We start from the raw sequence: 16,675 nt of genomic DNA, 5'->3' as shown, positions 1-16,675 counted from the left end.
CTTCACGGGCACAACCATTGATTTCCCCCATGAAGTTTTCTGGAGGCTATGTACCAGATCTCCTGGACCTTCACTGTGTTCCTGACTCTCAGAGGCCTAAATACAGGTGTATGCAACAGTTTGCCCAAGGACGTGTGTGGAATTGCATGAGAAGAACATGAATCATTTTCCCTGAAAGTTGATTTTACTCAAAAATATAGATTTAAAAAATTCTCATTTCAATCATTATTTTTTATATAAGAGCACGTGAATATGGAATAAAATGTGGTTCTATTGAATATTTAAGGTAGAAGACAAGGAAGGCTTCAAGGACATTCAAAGCTTAGTGTGGTTGCTGGGGTCATGGGTATATTCTCTCATGTCACTGTAGATCTGTCCAGTTTTTGTTAATAGAGACTCCTCCTGTCTTGCTTATCCTGCCATCCATCTAGGTCCAGGTTAGACTACGTTATGGCCTGGGCCCTGACTGTGGTACTTATGATGCTTGTCTACAGCAACTTCCCTGTAAAGGGAAAAAATTGTTCCATGAAGGAGGAGGAACAGTGTATTGTTTCTGTATCCTCTTTTTGGAGCCCAAATCCTGTTCTAAACTTTGCTCTATTAAAAGCAGACGCTGCCATCTACTCTGCATACCTCCCCACACTTGCTTTCCAAGCCTCTCAATATCACTGAATAAGAATACTCAGTCAATACAATACTGAATTGTATTACTTTGAACGGAAGACCCAGAGGCCAGGGATTTTCTCCTCTGTTGCTGTCCTTAGTTAGCATGGCTGAGAGGCTCCAGTAGGGCAGTTGGGAACTTCAGCAGCTGAACTTCAGCAGCTCCTCATTTCTGGTTCCCTGGTGTTCTGTGAAGTCTCTGAAGGCTGCACGGCCCCCCCAGGCTGAATCAGTTACTGTGGAACACAGTCCTGTTTCCCCCATGGGGAAAGGGTGGTGCCTAGAGAGATTAGTGGTGAATATTAGGCCCCAGGAAGGCCAGCAAGATTTGTCTCCTCTGTGTGCAGCAGAGGTTGGGATCTTCATCTCTAAGAGAGCCAGGATGATGGAGCCTCTACTGAAGGGGGTGACATGAGGCAGTGGGCTGTGGTCAGTGCTTGCTGGGGATTATGGTTGCTGGGAGTCAACTGCTAAGCTCATTTGAGGTTGCTCTTTAACATGGCTCAGATATCTTCACTAGATCCCAGAGGTGAATACTTGTCTTTTTTGAGCTGTTGAGTTGTTGAAGCCCAGCCCAGTTGCCTCCTGAAAGAACTTAATATTTTGGACTCAACTGAGACCCTCAACACATTTTTTTCTTTTTTTTTTTTGTGGTACGCGGGCCTCTCACTGCTGTGGCCTCTCCCGTTGCGGAGCACAGGCTCCGGATGCGCAGGCTCAGCGGCCATGGCTCATGGGCCAGCCGCTCCGCGGCATGTGGGATCCTCCCGGACCGGGGCATGAACCTGTGTCCCCTGCATTGGCAGGCGGACTCTCAACCACTGAGCCATCAGGGAAGCCCCCCTCAACACTTTTAATGCTGTTCTGATTAAGTTTTCAAACCCTCAGAACTTCTCTTCTTAGAGGTTCATAGTGCTGCAGAGACAGGCATTAGGGGGCACCACAAGATCTCAAACCTCCTTTTCTTGTCTATACATTGACCTGTCTCTTTGGATGGCTAGCTTTAGAGGCCAGTATAGCTCAGGTGTTCATCACAGACCCTGTTTTAATGCTTTCGGATTTAGTGTTTGTTTCATCCCAGGGCCTCTAGCTGGGTGCTCGGGAACTCAATGCTAAGCATGTCCTTGATGATCTAAAGACCAGCAGAACTGGCTACAAGCCCAATATAGTTAGAGAAGGACCCTCATGCATAGCTGAATGCTTTTTTCACGAATCTTACATGGGAATGTTTGTCTTGAGTTCTCTTGAGAGAGAGTCAGAAGTTCACCTGTCACTTGGAACAGATTAAAGCAGAGCTAATTATTGCCCTTTAGTCTGTATTAGGGTGGGGTTGCCTATAACGCCCATATGTTTTGTACGCCATCCTCTGAGGAACTATCTGGGAGGGGCCATCTGAGATTCTAAAGTGGACTGAAGACTCTATTATCACTTAATACTTTCAAGGATGAGTATATTATAAGAGCAAAGGTTCTGCTGTTAGACAAACTGGTTTGAAATACCAGTTCCTCCTGTACTAATTGTGTAACCTTGGACAAGTTATATAATCTCTTCAGGGTCTCACTTTTCTCATTCATAAACATGTGGTAGACCTACTTCAAGGGATGTTGGGTGGGCTAAATGAAGTGACATGTCTGGCATGTTGTAAGCCCTCTGAAATAATAACAGTAACATTTTTTGGTATAACTTAGTGTAAGTGTGGCACAGTATTAAGCACATTGCATGCTTTACATACAAAGAGGCTATGTTGCTATCACCAGGATCTTGCTAGCGAATAGATGAGAAAGCTGAAGCTTTTGCCTGAATCCAAAGCCTATGCTCTTACTCTTGGCCAAATAAGAGATATTTCTGTGTCATAAAGAGATATCTTTATGTAGCTCTTTCCCATAAAACTAACTACAGGAATCCTTGAGAGGAAGATGGTGTAATGACCAATCTGGCTTCCTTACCGTTTTAACTACCATTTCCCAGAGTTGGAGTAAAGCTCCCACTTAAGCTTAGATCTGGCTCAGACTCCACTTTAATCAGGGGGAATATTAGCTCTGGGCCAAGAGGCTTTTTACTGCTGAATCTGCTCTGACTCTATACCACAGTTGTGATAGAAGCCTCCATCCTGGACCCAAGTTCTGATAAACTCTCATATTTCCTCCTGGCCCCACCTTATACTCCACCCTGCACCTTAGTTCCTCAGGAGTCATTCTCCACTGATTGCTAATCCATGAAACTTCTTACCCTGATCACTCTTTTATCTAGACATCAGTTTATTCTCTGGCCAGGATACCTGAAGAGTCTGCTCAGCATTCCTTCTGTGGTATAGAAAGTGATGCTTCCTGGGTTAGCTTCTTACTTTGAAAAGACCTTTTCATTTATACATTGAAAAATATTGAGTGAACATGACTACAAGATTCTTGATCTCAAGACACTCACAAGGTCCTTTAACCACCCTCTTTTTTAGAGCCTTCTCATAGCTTGAACAAACCCTCATTTCTCCTGAGAAATAGGTCCTGGTTCTATTATTACTTCATTCTTATTTGCTTTCTGTATTATCTCCTGAACATTCAACAATCTTAGGATAGAAAATTCTCAAGTGGTTTCTACCTGTCCCCCCTTGACCTCTGAGGGCAATTCTAACCACTGGTTCTGTCTAAAAAAAGAAGTAGAGTTGAATAAAGGTGCTATTAGCATGGGGAAAGACTCTCTCTTTTGTTTCTGGTTTGTTCTGCTCACGAGCTTAAAGGCAAAGTGTCTACTTTACTAGGAAGTTTCATCTACCAAGCAATTTCATGAAATAGGACCCAATACTTTACTTTGGCAAGGGTGGCTCCTAGCACACAGGGAAAATGCCCTGTGGATTTTTTCTTTTTGCTGATACTGGGCTCTAACAAAATGATCTTGTTACTTTTCAATATAAGAACCCTCCATGGATGTATTTGCCATATTTGTTTCCACTTTTAACAGTGTCATAGCAGGGCTCCAAAAGACAGACTTCATGCATTATGTCATTGTGGCCTTGGAATGACAGACCAGGTAGTTAATTTGATTAATGAAGGGAATGTTTAGTCACCACTTCGAATAAAAGGAAGTCAGAGAGGTCAATAAATGAACTCTTTCTGGAGGCCAGTGTTATCACCCCTATTAAAATATTAACACTATCCATTCCCTGGCTGCCTCACTAATCAATTCTTTTTTTATATATTAATTTAGTTTTTAGGCCAACCTCTTTCCCAAAGCTTGCCCAGGCAAACGAGATAAATCACAGGTGGCAATTACATCAAATAATGGTCATGGCTAGTGTCAACTCTTGCAAAACACTAGATAGGGTCTATGGGAAAGAACTGTCCTTAGCAGGAACAGAGAGGGGCAAACAAGGGCACACAAAGACCTTCCATCTTTCCAGTGAGAGAAATCAGCTTATAATTAAAGCTCACTCAGTTCATATTATCTCCAAGGATCTGTACAGTCAATGAGCAAAGTTCTCTTGAACAAGCATATCTCAAGGTTCACAGATTATCGAAACACTATTTCTTCTCTGTACTGATTGTATCCTTCTACCTTTGTCACAGTGATTCACACTTCCTTGCCTGTGAAACTGGATTTTCTATTTTGCAGCAAGGGAAGGAGGCTGGTGGGGTATTTGGGGGGTCAGAAAAAAGGGTACAGGTAAAAAAAAAAATCAGTGAGTTGATGATTGATTCATTTTTCTTTATTTAACACAAGTTTGGAGGGAAGTGGTGGTAAATCTACTTCGTCAAGCTAAACTGCTTCTTTTGGGGATAATAGAGGTGCTTGATTTTCTGTTTCCCTTTTCTTGGATTTTCTAGTAAAATATTTTAAAATGGGCTGTTTTTGAACCCATCATAGCATCCAATGATAATAAATAAAATCTGTTAATGACCTCCAAATTTATATCTCCAAGTTTGACTTTTCTTTGATCTCCAGACTTCTATATTTAATTGACTTGGCTTTCCATATGGATGTGTAACAGACATCATAAACACATTGTTTTTTGTTTTGTTTTTTTGCGGTACGTGGGCCTCTCACTGTTGTGGCCTCTCCTGTTGCGGAGCACAGGCTCCACACGTGCAGGCTCAGCAGCCATGGCTCACGGGCCCAGCTGCTCCGCGGCATGTGGGATCTTCCTGGACCGGGGCATGAACCCGTGTCCCCTGCATCGGCAGGCGGACTCTCAACCACTGCGCCACCAGGGAAGCCCAAACACATTGTTTTGATTTTTCCTCCAAAACTGCTCCTCCCCACCCTTAACTACCCCGTCTCATTAAATGGGATCATTTATATTTCACGAAGTTGCTCAGGTTCCAAACCTAAGGCTCAATCTTGATTCCTTTCTTCCTCATTTCCCCACAACATGGCAATCCATTGGTGGTTTCCTTTCAGAGCATGTGTCAAATATGATCACTTCTTATCACCTCCACTACTATCAGAGTAGTTTAAGATACCATCAGTAGGGCTTCCCTGGTGGCGCAGTGGATGAGAGTCCACCTGCCCATGCAGGGGACACGGGTTCGTGCCTCGGTCCGGGAAGATCCCACATGCCGTGGAGCGGCTGGGCCCGTGAGCCATGGCCACTGAGTCTGCGTGTCCGGAGCCTGTGCTCCGCAACAGGAGAGGCCACAACAGTGAGAGGCCCGCATACCGAAAAAAAAAAAAAAAAAGATACCATCAGTCATCTCTCACCCGGATGGTTGCAGAGACTCCTAAGCTTCCACACATGTCCTCCTTCAGTGTAACCTGATAGCTAAAGTGATCATGCAACTTCCTTGCTCAAAACCCTTGAATGACTTCTTGTTACATTTAGGATAAAATCTAAATCTCTTACCATGTCTGCAAGGCCCTTATGATCTTCTTATGCTCATTTTCTGCTCTCTCTTTCATTCATGCTGCTCCAGTCACACAGCCTCAAACATTTTAAGACTTGCCTGTCTCAGAGCTTGTGCTCTTACTCTTTTCTGATCCTGGACTGTTCTTCCCTCACACCTTCACCTGACTTGCTCTCTCACTTCACTTGGGTCTCTGCTCAAATATCTTCACCCCTTCAGAAATATCTTCTTGGCCACCTTTTCATAAATAAGTTTTAAAACTTTGCTTATAATTTGTTTTTCCCACTGGGAATTAATTTCCAAGAAATCAGAGACCTTGTCTACCTTCCACATTAGTACACCCACCAGCACTTAGAACAGTGCCTGGAACATATCAGTGCTTAATACATATTGAATGAATGGGTGAATCCATTTGTGTATATACTATATTGAGAACTCAACTAGAGAGAATTAAATGTATTAAAGATCAGCAAAGCTCTCAAGCCAGGGTTCAATGTTTGGAGAATAATAAGAGAGTGAATAAGGAAGAAGACAGCCCTGACTGCTTAGGTAGCTACTTTCTAACCTTACCTATCTTTTAATCAGAAGGCTTAACCTAAACTAAGATAACATTTTTTTAAAATTTTTGGCTGCGTTGAGTCTTCGTTACTGCATGTGGGCTTTCTCTAGTTGCAGCGAGCGAGGGCTACTCTTCGTTGCAGTATGCGGGCTTCTCATTGCAGTGGCTTCTGGTTGCAGAGCAAAGGATCTTGGCACACAGGCTTCAGTAGTTGTGGCACACGGGCTCATTAGTTGTGGCACATGGGCTCAGCAGTTGTGGCTCTTGGGCTCTAGAGCGCAGGCTCAGTAGTTGTGGCACATGGGCTTGCTCTGAGGCATGTGGGATCTTCCCAGATCAGCGCTCGAGCATATGTCCCCTGCATTGGCAGACGGATTCTTAACCACTGTGCCATCAGGGAAGTTCCAAGATAACATTTATTGATAATTTATTATGTCCAAATCATGGGAGCAGGGAATACAAAGTTGCGTAACACATGGCCTCACACATTTATATGAGGGATGTGTTTGTGTAAGAGGGACAGATCTTATTCAGAAAGGAGTAAGGAAACTTCCACAAACTACAGGTAGTCCTTGCTTTGTATTCGGACGTAATGTATAGAAATGCCATAAATTACTACGTGGTTAGAGTTTAGCTCTAGGATGGAACTCCCCAGTGGATTTGCCGGTTATAAGTGTGCTTCACAAGCAACCGCTTCCTTTGGCTAAAACCAAAATAAACATATTAAAAGTAAAACTAAACACTGTGCATAAAAGAGTGGGAAGCATTTAAGCATGAAACAGAGGAGAAAGTGACATGATTTGGAATCTGCTGGGGTAACTTTTCTGGGAATCTGTGAGGCCATTTCTGGGCACCTATGACATTCAAACTTAACCATGGTTCTTGCCGTCCCTCTGTGTTAGGAGAAAATAGAGGGATGTCACCTGAGTGACATCCCTCTCAGTGATGTCACCAATGTCAGCAATGTCATTTATAGCAGTGGCTGCATCCCGTTACAGGGAATTCACCAACCTGAGTCTCAGCCTCTTTGCAGCACCTTCCCATGTTCTTCTTGGAGATGATATCTAGCAGTTGGAAATACAGTAGCATGAACTCAGCTTTCTGCAGTCATTCCAAAGGAGTAATCAACTATTTTATTTTATTTTGTTTTTTTTTTTGCGGTACGCGGGCCTCTCACTGTTGTGGTCTCTCCTGTTGCGGAGCACAGGCTCCAGACGCGCAGGCTCAGCGGCCATGGCTCACGGGCCCAGCCGCTCCGCGGCATGTGGGATCTTCCCGGACTGGGGCACGAACCCGTGTCCCCTGCATCGGCAGGCGGACTCTCAACCACTGTGCCACCAGGGAAGCCCAACTATTTTTTTTTAAGAGACTTACATGGGGGGTTGGGAATTGTGTGTGTTCTGTTGTTAACAAGAAGTCTTTCTCTTCATCTCCTTTCAAATTTCCCCTTTCACATTTCTCTTACTCTTCTTCCTTCTCCTTTATGTTTGCTCTCTCTCTCCTTCCTCTGCTCTTCTTGTCCTCTTTTCATCCTCCTCACCTCTGCCTGCCATCTCCCCAACTCTCCCCGGTGTTGGCGGTTGATGACAATCAATGAGTAATAAGCAGTTGGAGAGATGAATTCCAAAGTCAACTGTGAGAAACCAAACCACGCACCATAGTGATGCTTTTTCTTCCTCTCTCCTTGCACTTCTCCTCTGCATGAACCAAGGACTTGGGTTTTTCTGCCAGTGCCCTGTGATGGAGTGGAGCAGGAGAAAGAGGAAAAAGTAAACAAACGGGGCTTGACTTAATCACACCAGGAGTTCATTTGTCAGAATACCAAGTTAATTTATAGCCTTGTGACACGGAACATCATGTTTCAGGACGTGGGATTAAATCAAGTAGGATCTCATGGTTTTTCAGGTATGATCTTTCTGAGGAGGGGGACTGAAAGGGCGCTGCAGCCATCTGTCTGCATTGTAGCCAGAAAAATCGCTGTTTTCCACAGTTCTAAGGCAGGGTTTGTTTTGCACATGCCTGGTAAAGCACTGGTCTGTCCCAGTGGCCTGAGGGAGGACTGAGTACGTCCAATAAGCAGTGACTCGAGAGGTAACTAGGCTGGTCTCAAGAAAGCCCTGGGCCTGACCCATGTGAGATTCTATACTTTCTTCCATTTTCCTCCTTACTTTCTGCAGTTCAGATAAGAGACTAGATTCAGAAACTTATTTCAGAAGGCCGGGAGGGGAGGCTCATGGAATCACAGGAGCTTAGGACTAAAAAGGACTTTAAAAGTTTTCAGCCTCACTGCTGACTGATGCACCGTCCTTCCTCTCTGCTTCTGCCCTTTATCTGAACTGTGACAGGGTCCTGAGATAGCACATCCAATATTTGTAATTTCATAGACAGTTCTTCTACCTATTGAGTCAACATCCCTCTTCTGCCTAAAGTTTTCCCATTGGCCCTTCTTAGTGCTCTTCTGAGACCCTGTGAAACGAGTCTTGGGTCAGTCTAAAAGGAAATAGGGTCTCTCAAGACCCTCCAAAGGAATGACTCTCCTAAGGTCCTCAGTAGAAATAGCCTCAACCCTGGAAGCTGGGATTGAAGGAAGTGGTTGAAGCAAGATGCACCATAAGCTCAGTGAGTGTAGTCAGAATGGTAAAATTCTCTTTGTTGAGTTTTCTCACTATTAATTCTTTAGAAGGTGGCATGGAGGCACTCTTTACTATTACTATTATTAGTTTAAAACTAAAGGCCTAAAAATTGATGCAACACTAAGAAAAGAATTACATGCAGGTTCTCTCCTCCAAATGATAGTCTTTTTCTGGGCTCTCTTCTGATATGATTTAGGGCATTGGTTCAAAAAGGACATAGAAATAAGACACAGCTGTTTTCTAGCAGAGAATAGGAAGTCCTAAATTTTGTGTGTTAAAAGCAGGGAGTGTGAGAGCATTAAATTCCTTCAGCTCATGGATTATACTAGAGAGGAGACCTCTAAACTTCTTTCAGGTGTGAGTCTGAAATTCTTTAAGTACTCATAAGTATGGAGATACTTTCTGTTCTGTTTCTTATTATTTATTTGTTCAGCAAATGTTTATTAAGCACCACTCACATGTCAGGTACTGTGCTCCAAATGGATGGAGGTGGGAGGTGGGCAATTTTTTCTTGTTTACCTTCTGAAGCTTAACTTGGGATGAGTTTTGTCAATTCTGCTGATAGGTTTGGATGAGATTTGCTGTTCGCTAATGGCTTTTCTCTTCCTATCACTATGAAAATGCAGTGGGGCCAGAGTTTTACTGGCCTACTTTCAAAGATGGCATTATTTTTTGATTCATCAAATGGAGCCCCTAAATCCAATTAGCCATCTGGTTTAATTTAATGGTTCATAAATTTAAGTGTGAAATATATATTTATATTACCTGCTTACAAATACTTATCTATAGTATATCTTCATAAGACCATTTTTTATACTTCAATACCCTTTAAATTTTGTGCTTGAAAAAGAAAATGCGTCGTTAATCTTGAGTATCATTATAAAAATAAATGTTGAGCCCTGACAATCCTAGGAGTGTCCAAGCAATGAGTTTCTGTACACAGTGATGTTGCCTAGGGAAACAGAGAGTATCTGAGAACTGAGAAACCAGTTTGGCTGAGGGTGGGAGGGGGAAGCTAGCCACTAGGGTCTGGGGAGAACCAAGAACCATACGGTAAGATGTGGCTGGGAAAACAGATGCCCTTCTCATACATGGAGATGGTCGGCAAGTTGCCTTCCTCTGGGAACCAAAGTGTAGCTTCAGCCAGAAATAGTGGTATGTAAACACCCCGATTCCCTCATGTGCACGCAGAGAACTGAGCCAGTAAATACATAGGACTTTTTTTTTAGTCCACAGTAGGCAAATGAAAGCTCAGTTAAGTGTGTTACCTAAATGGAAAGGTAAATTCAATTTGCAAAATGCTGTAAAGGTCCTGCCATTCAGCAGGACTAGCAGAAGAGATAATTTAAAAAATGAAATCCTTTTCCTTATTGCATCAATGGCTTTCCACTAGCAACTCTTTAAATAAGTGTGCAGAGAGGGGAATAGGGGAAGGATAGGTGTGGGTGCATTGCGGGGTGTGGAGAAGGCAACCTGAATTTCCCTTTTGGCAGCTTGCTTTGTCCTTTAGGTTGGTAAGTGCTCTGGGACCACTCTCTCTGGCTTTAGCTGACCATCCTTTTGCATCAGCTCTCCTCATTTTTCTTCTTGTATCTTTCTTCTAGCTTCTCATAAGTCTAAAGGAATGTGGGGATGAGGGTAGAAGAAGAGTTATGGTGTGATTCAGGTGTGTCAGAGAAATATTTTGCTGCTTGAAAGTCCATGCCCCAAATTGTTCTTATATGATTATATTTCATTCCTAGTTGTGGGGAGACGGGATACCCTGTACTATCTAGTACAGTAGCCACTGGCCCCATGTAGCCATCCAAACACTTAACATATGTGACTAAAAAACTGCACTTTTAAAAAGAAATTTAAAAAACTAAAAAAATACAAAAGCAAAAGAAAAGTTTAAAAAAACCCTGAAATTTTAATTTAATGATACATTTTAGAGGAATGAAGAGAGAAGATGTTTGTACAAGGAAGGGTGCTGGAAAGAATTATCACAAGAGCACCTGACCCTCCAGTGTACAATCAACAAAGAATCTGGGTAAGTTTGTTAACAGTTAGGGTTAATAGAATTGGAAAATCACTATGAAAATGTATAGTGGACTTGATTAAAGGGAAAATAGAAAGAGAATAATAAATAATAAATGTTCTCTCTCAATAGAAATGCTAAAATACATTAGTGACAATGTCAGGAAGACAAAGGTCATGTTGGTACATATTATAGATTAAGAAGAAACTGGAAAAAAACGAAATCTATGCCAATTAAAGGGAGAGTAGTTGTAAATAATCAATCATTTATTATTTCTTATATTTGTGAAGGAAAATTGGGTGATCCATGCTCTGGAAAAGATTGATATATAAGTCCACTTTTGCATCATTTTTAAAATGAAAACAATTGGATTTCATCTATATTTTATTTCATTCTTATAAATTGCCAAAGGCTGGAGTGTGGCCTAAATTTTTAAACTGTGGGTTGCAACCCACTAGTGGGTCACAAAATCAATTTAGCGGGTGACAATGAACATTTGAAAATAGAATAGAATAGAAACTCTCAGAGTGCATTTCATAGGATAAGAGACTTGGTTTGTGTGTGTGTGTGTGTGTGTGTGTGTGTGTGTGTATGGTTGAAAAAGTTTGAAAGCCACCAACCCATATGACTTCTCATAAATCCTTCCAGTTCTGGTGTATAACAACTCTGTATGTTAAACACGTTGAGTTCTGTAGATGGGAATTGTTTTGTAGGATTTCAGGTAGTTCTTCCATCTGGGAATAGCACTAGTTTTTGTTGAATGGAATTTGACTTAACGTGTCTCTCCACTTTGGACAAAACGCAAAAAAAGAGCATTTAATTATTAAAGAACCAAATAAGGAATAAACACTGTTGGTCTCATCTTGAAGGCAGTCCAAAAATATGGAGCTGGTGGCTATCATTTAGGGGAAACTCCATCATATGAAAATATTTCTGCTATATTTCTCTGCATGAGTTTACAGAATTATCCATTTAATTGGAGGCATTCTAAATACATGAATTAGGATAAAAATATGTGATTTTTAAAAAGAGTACATTTGGTGTTACAGGTATTGGAAGCATTTATTTGCATTTCTTGGTTTTATATATATGCATAAACTTTGCACATCATGATTCTTTACAGAGCAGTTGGTGCAGAATTTACAAGAATACACATGATCTCTGCTGGCTTTTCACACACTAATTTAATAAAAAGGAGCTCAAGTCTATCCTTCATTGTTATGTTTCTTTGTTATTATCCATAAAAGCCCAGTTTTGGACTTGTGGGAATGATGAGGCACTGTGTAAACAGGCCAGTTCTGTGGCATGTAATTCCACAGAATGCTGCCAAAGAAGCTGTGGTGGAGGGAAGTGAGTTAGTTTCCTAATAGCCTGTTCTACTTGTGCGTCGGTCAGGGATTTTGGTGAACCTCATGAAGGACTCTTGACACCTGACCACAGTTGGGTGAGGTGAATTTTTTCTTTTTTTTTGATCTGTAGCCTTAACAAAATTTCATTACTCTGATGAATTTTCACTTTGTGCAGTTATGTGCACACCTCATGTCTATATAACATGTTTTTGGTATGTCTTATGGTGTTTGACCATACTATGCTCACAAATCTTGCAAGTAAAAATTATAGGACTTTTACCACAACTGACTCTGATACGACCAAACGTAGTCATATAAAAACAGTAAAATTATACCTTGAGAGAAGTTGGCTTATGTCCAAACAAGGACACATATAGTGATTCTGTAGGCAGCTGATATAAAAATACCTTATCAAAAGAAAGTAACAGCCCTTGACACAATATGAGGCTTATCTTATAGTGAAGCCATCTTTGCTACCTTTGCTACCTCTAGTATTCTCCTATGGATTTCTCGCATTTCATCAGCAGTTGTTTTTGGCCTCATTTTAGCAATGCTGAGGCAACATTTCCTTTTTACTCCAAACCCTTAACCGCTTTAATTAATAGTACTTATTCAGCTCATGCTTAGCAGTTTTATTTTTGCAAAGCAATTTATAATCATTTTTATTAGTTATTCTAAATTGAGATTTAGAATGGAATGTCATAAAGAAAATGCTTCATGTTTGAGAAAGGAGACTATGCCTACCCAGCGTTTGTCTAAATAGCATAATTACGGTGGCATTACTCATAGCTTGTTAATTATTTATTCCTTAATCTGTAGATGTAAATACCCCACACTCCAACCTGCAATTATGAAAGGTCTACAAACCTGAATTGTGACATTCAACTGATATCTGTAAGAATTCTTGAGGTAAAGTTGAGTATGTGTCTATGGCTAAAACACTATTAAAGCAAAAGGAAGTTGGAGTAATGATATAAATTATTAGACACTAATGACAATCCAAATTTAGTAGTAATGCTGCCATGCCATTAGAATTCAAGAGTATCAAATAATACAACTTTTAATTATATAAAAGTAATACATATTAGTAGAATATATATTAATGTGTTTGTTATAAATCAAACTGATAATTGGAAAACATGTTTTCACATGATATGAATCAATATTGTCATTGGAATATTTATTTTTGAATGGAATTTCTAGATTTTGCATACCAAAAGGATACAAAATTAGCATAAGCAATATGTTAATGACTTTGCATTTACTACTTTTGCATACATTACAGAGTTCAGTGTACAAATTCAAAGCTGTGAATTAGGCAGTTTGAAATTAAATGTAATGTTCTAATTACATTAACTCAGTACACAACTTTCAACCAACTTTTGATTATTCAGAGACCTTCTAATCTTTGGATTATGTGTACCTCAGTTTGCCTTTTGCACCTGCTTTTTGGATACTACTCTACACATGTAAGAATTTTTATAAGAGAAGGCCTCCAGAAGGGAAATGTGGAAAAACAGTGACCACCTTCCTTGCTTACTGGTATCTCTGTTAAGGAGGAATGGTGGCAAGAGGAAAACAGGACCAACTAGGAAACCTTATATGCCAGAGAAACTGGCACCCTCTGATTCAGAGACATTTTTTCAGAATTTAAATGTAATTTTCAGACTATGGAATGATGAAAATGAATTTCATGAAAAGTTTTCTTTCCCTGGTTACCATGGTGTTTGTAAGAGAAAGAAACTATAAACAACAACCTAGGTTTATGGGAAAAGAGCCAATTAAAAAATTGGAATGCCAGGCAAACACATCCTTGATTCTGTCTTTTTTTTTTTAGGAAGGAGTAAAATAAACAGGTAGCCACACAGCGTCTGCATAGATATTAAATATGATAAAAAGATTTACGAATGTACAACTGTGACCTGAATGAAAGGGCATGTCTAAACATAATGAATCCAATTTCCTGCTTACACTGGCAGAGAAACCAACTACTGTGCCTAAAAGAAATAGTTTAGTTTTATTAGCTAAATAAACAGACTAATCACCTCTGCTCCCACTTACCCAAAGCTTTTTTACCAGAAAGCTGGGATACCAAAGGCAAACTCAGATGTTTCTCAAGGGCAAACTACAGATTTTAAACGCTGAATTGAGGTTTTAAATGCACCAAAATTCAAGTGGTGGTTTCCATGGTGACCTTCTCACAGCCACTTACTTGGAATGGCAAAGCACCTCCCCTTAAATATGAGTCCCTAAGTCCCTTTAGCCCTGTAGCAATGTGCTGAAAAAGGAATAGCTGGCTTGGAGAAGGGTATTTGGTGTTGGCAGGCACTTCTTATGTCAATATGGATTCTGATTCCTCATCAGACTTGATTCTAGGGATTCTGCTCAATCTCTATCCCTTTTTGCCACCCGTGGTGTTCTGGGTCAGGGCAGAGGGAGAGTATGGGTAAAGTGTGGGCGGGCCAGTAAGAGATGAGTTAGCTTGTGTGTGCTTCTCAGATTGCAAGAATCCAGAGGGGAATCTGATGTGAATTGGAAAACGGAGTCCTGAAGTAACATGTTCCATTATTTTCACCTGGGAGATCTTAAAAGTCCAGTGTTTTTACCCAGGAAGCACCTGGGTGAATTTCACAGTACCTCATGTGTAATTTATTAAAAATATACATATATAATAAGAAGCTAAATAAAAATGAGATATAACTTTAATTATAAAAGAAAACTATAGATACAAAATGTGTGTGTATAGTTATACATCTATGTCTATATAATGAAAATATATATATGACTTTCCTGTACTGCTAAATGATGATCAGTAAGCCTCTCTAAAAATCTGGGTAGTTTTCCAATTCATTTGGTTTGAATTTTCTATCGTATTAGAATTCAAAAAAGAAAGATGTGGATTTCTGCAGTTTGGAATCTATCATAATAATAGCTAACATTTATTGAATGCTTCCTATGTACCACACCTTCTGAGTACTTGACATCTATTTATTTATTTATTTGTTTGTTTGTTTGTTTATTGGCCAAGCCCTGAGGCATGTGGGATTTTAGTTCCCTGACCAGGGACTGAACCTGTTCCCCCTGCATTGGGAGCACAGAATCTTAACCACTGGAGAGCCAGGGAAGTCCCTACATCTATTTAATTCATGTAATTTTTACAATAACTAGATGAAGTAGATACTTTTTACTAATGTAGAAACTGAGCCTCAGAGCAGTTAGATAACACTGGCTAAGGTCAAGTAGGTAGTAATGAATGTGCCAGGATTTAAACCCATATAGTTTGATTCTAGAGTTGAGTCCTAACCATGACCCAGTACTTCCTCTTTCTTACTGATATCTATTTGAAAAGAATTAAACACATTCCCTATTGTTTTATGTTATACATATGTCCAGGTAAGTGTGAACTCTCAGCATTTGTTTTTTCTTTTTTCCCCAAGAACACAGGGACAGCCATAATAAATGTCAAATTTTACTCGATGCCATTTTTTGGGTGCTTGATAAAATTGTAATTCTTCTGCTATATATTGAGCTTTGCTCACGTGGAGCTCCATTTTATTTCTATAGCTCTTTAATAGGAAGCAAAGGAACGCTCACCTTACATATTCAGAAACCAGCTTAAATCATGGGAGGAAACCCAAAATGGGGGGATGGATGGGGCAGAGGGAAGGGAATGTAATGTCATTAGTATCGTAAGATGGAAGACAGCATAGATGAAGGAAGAGGTAGAAGTTAGGAGCAGACAGAAAGGAAGGGAGCTATGAAAAAACAAAAAAAACCTTGGTCTAAACAAAGTACATAAATGAAAGTGGTTTGACAAAAATATACAGACTAGGAACACAGTGTCCATGGCTTAGAATATATCTTTTTACCACATTTGAAAAGTCAAAACAACAGCACAAAAACAATCCTGATAATTAGAAAAGAAAAAAAAAGGTGGCGGAGGGCTTTGACTAATTTTTCCTTACTGGCACGCTCTCCTTTCATATACTGGCTAGATGTTACAAATGAGGCTTTGATGAACTCTGAAGGAAGATCTATATTTTGAAGAAGTAGTACCTTCGATAGTAAGTATTTGCCCTCCAGATAAATATAAAAATCCTAGGACTGGGACTTCCCTGGCAGTCCAATGGTTAAGATTCCGCATGCTTCCACTGCAGGGGGCAGGGGTTTGATCCCTGGTGGGGGAACTAAGATACCACATGCCGCATGGCGTGGGCCAAAAGAAAAAAAAAAAATTCTAGGACTGCCTAAAACTGCAAAGAAACCATACTTCTGCAGTATTGGTTAGGGCTCTGTGCCTGAGGCGGGGATTGTGTCTATCAAGAGGCAGAAGAAGAGACTTCAGTGTTTCCAACTGGACTTTCTTTCTCTTACAAAGGTGAAAACATGAGTGAGCCATAGGGTTCTGACAGAAACATCACTCTGAGCTCTTCTCCACAAAACAAATAAGCCTCTCAGTGTGCATTAAATAAACAATTTGTGTGATTTCCCTGAAGGCAAGTACAGTGTTACAGGGTGAGAAAAGGTATCATGCAGCAGTGTGATTATTTCATTAACTTACTATACAAGAGCATTTATTGCCCCACCCGAGCATCATCATCTGTCTCCCACTGTTGGGT

The 16,675-nt window shown here is 40.5% G+C and overlaps 1 protein-coding gene across 3 annotated transcripts in view; it reads left to right on the top strand.

Annotated features, from left to right (window-relative positions):
- Window positions 1-16,675, top strand: part of DCK (deoxycytidine kinase) — a 120,496-nt gene that overhangs the window by 82,858 nt on the left and 20,963 nt on the right. Inside the window, exon 8 of one of the 3 annotated variants that reach the window (XM_060148053.1) lies at window positions 10,622-10,635. The exons of the other annotated variants lie outside the window; for them this stretch is intronic. The gene's annotated coding sequence lies outside the window, so the exon portion shown is untranslated. Of the gene's footprint in view, window positions 1-10,621; window positions 10,636-16,675 lie in introns of those variants that run through there. 3 annotated transcript variants of the gene reach the window in all.

The sequence above is a fragment of the Lagenorhynchus albirostris genome, chromosome 4 (assembly GCF_949774975.1).
Source record: "Lagenorhynchus albirostris chromosome 4, mLagAlb1.1, whole genome shotgun sequence".
Classification (NCBI taxonomy): Eukaryota; Metazoa; Chordata; class Mammalia; order Artiodactyla; family Delphinidae; genus Lagenorhynchus; species Lagenorhynchus albirostris.
The sequence above is the reverse complement of the archived record's forward strand: the minus strand, read 5'-3'. Positions and strand labels throughout refer to the sequence as shown.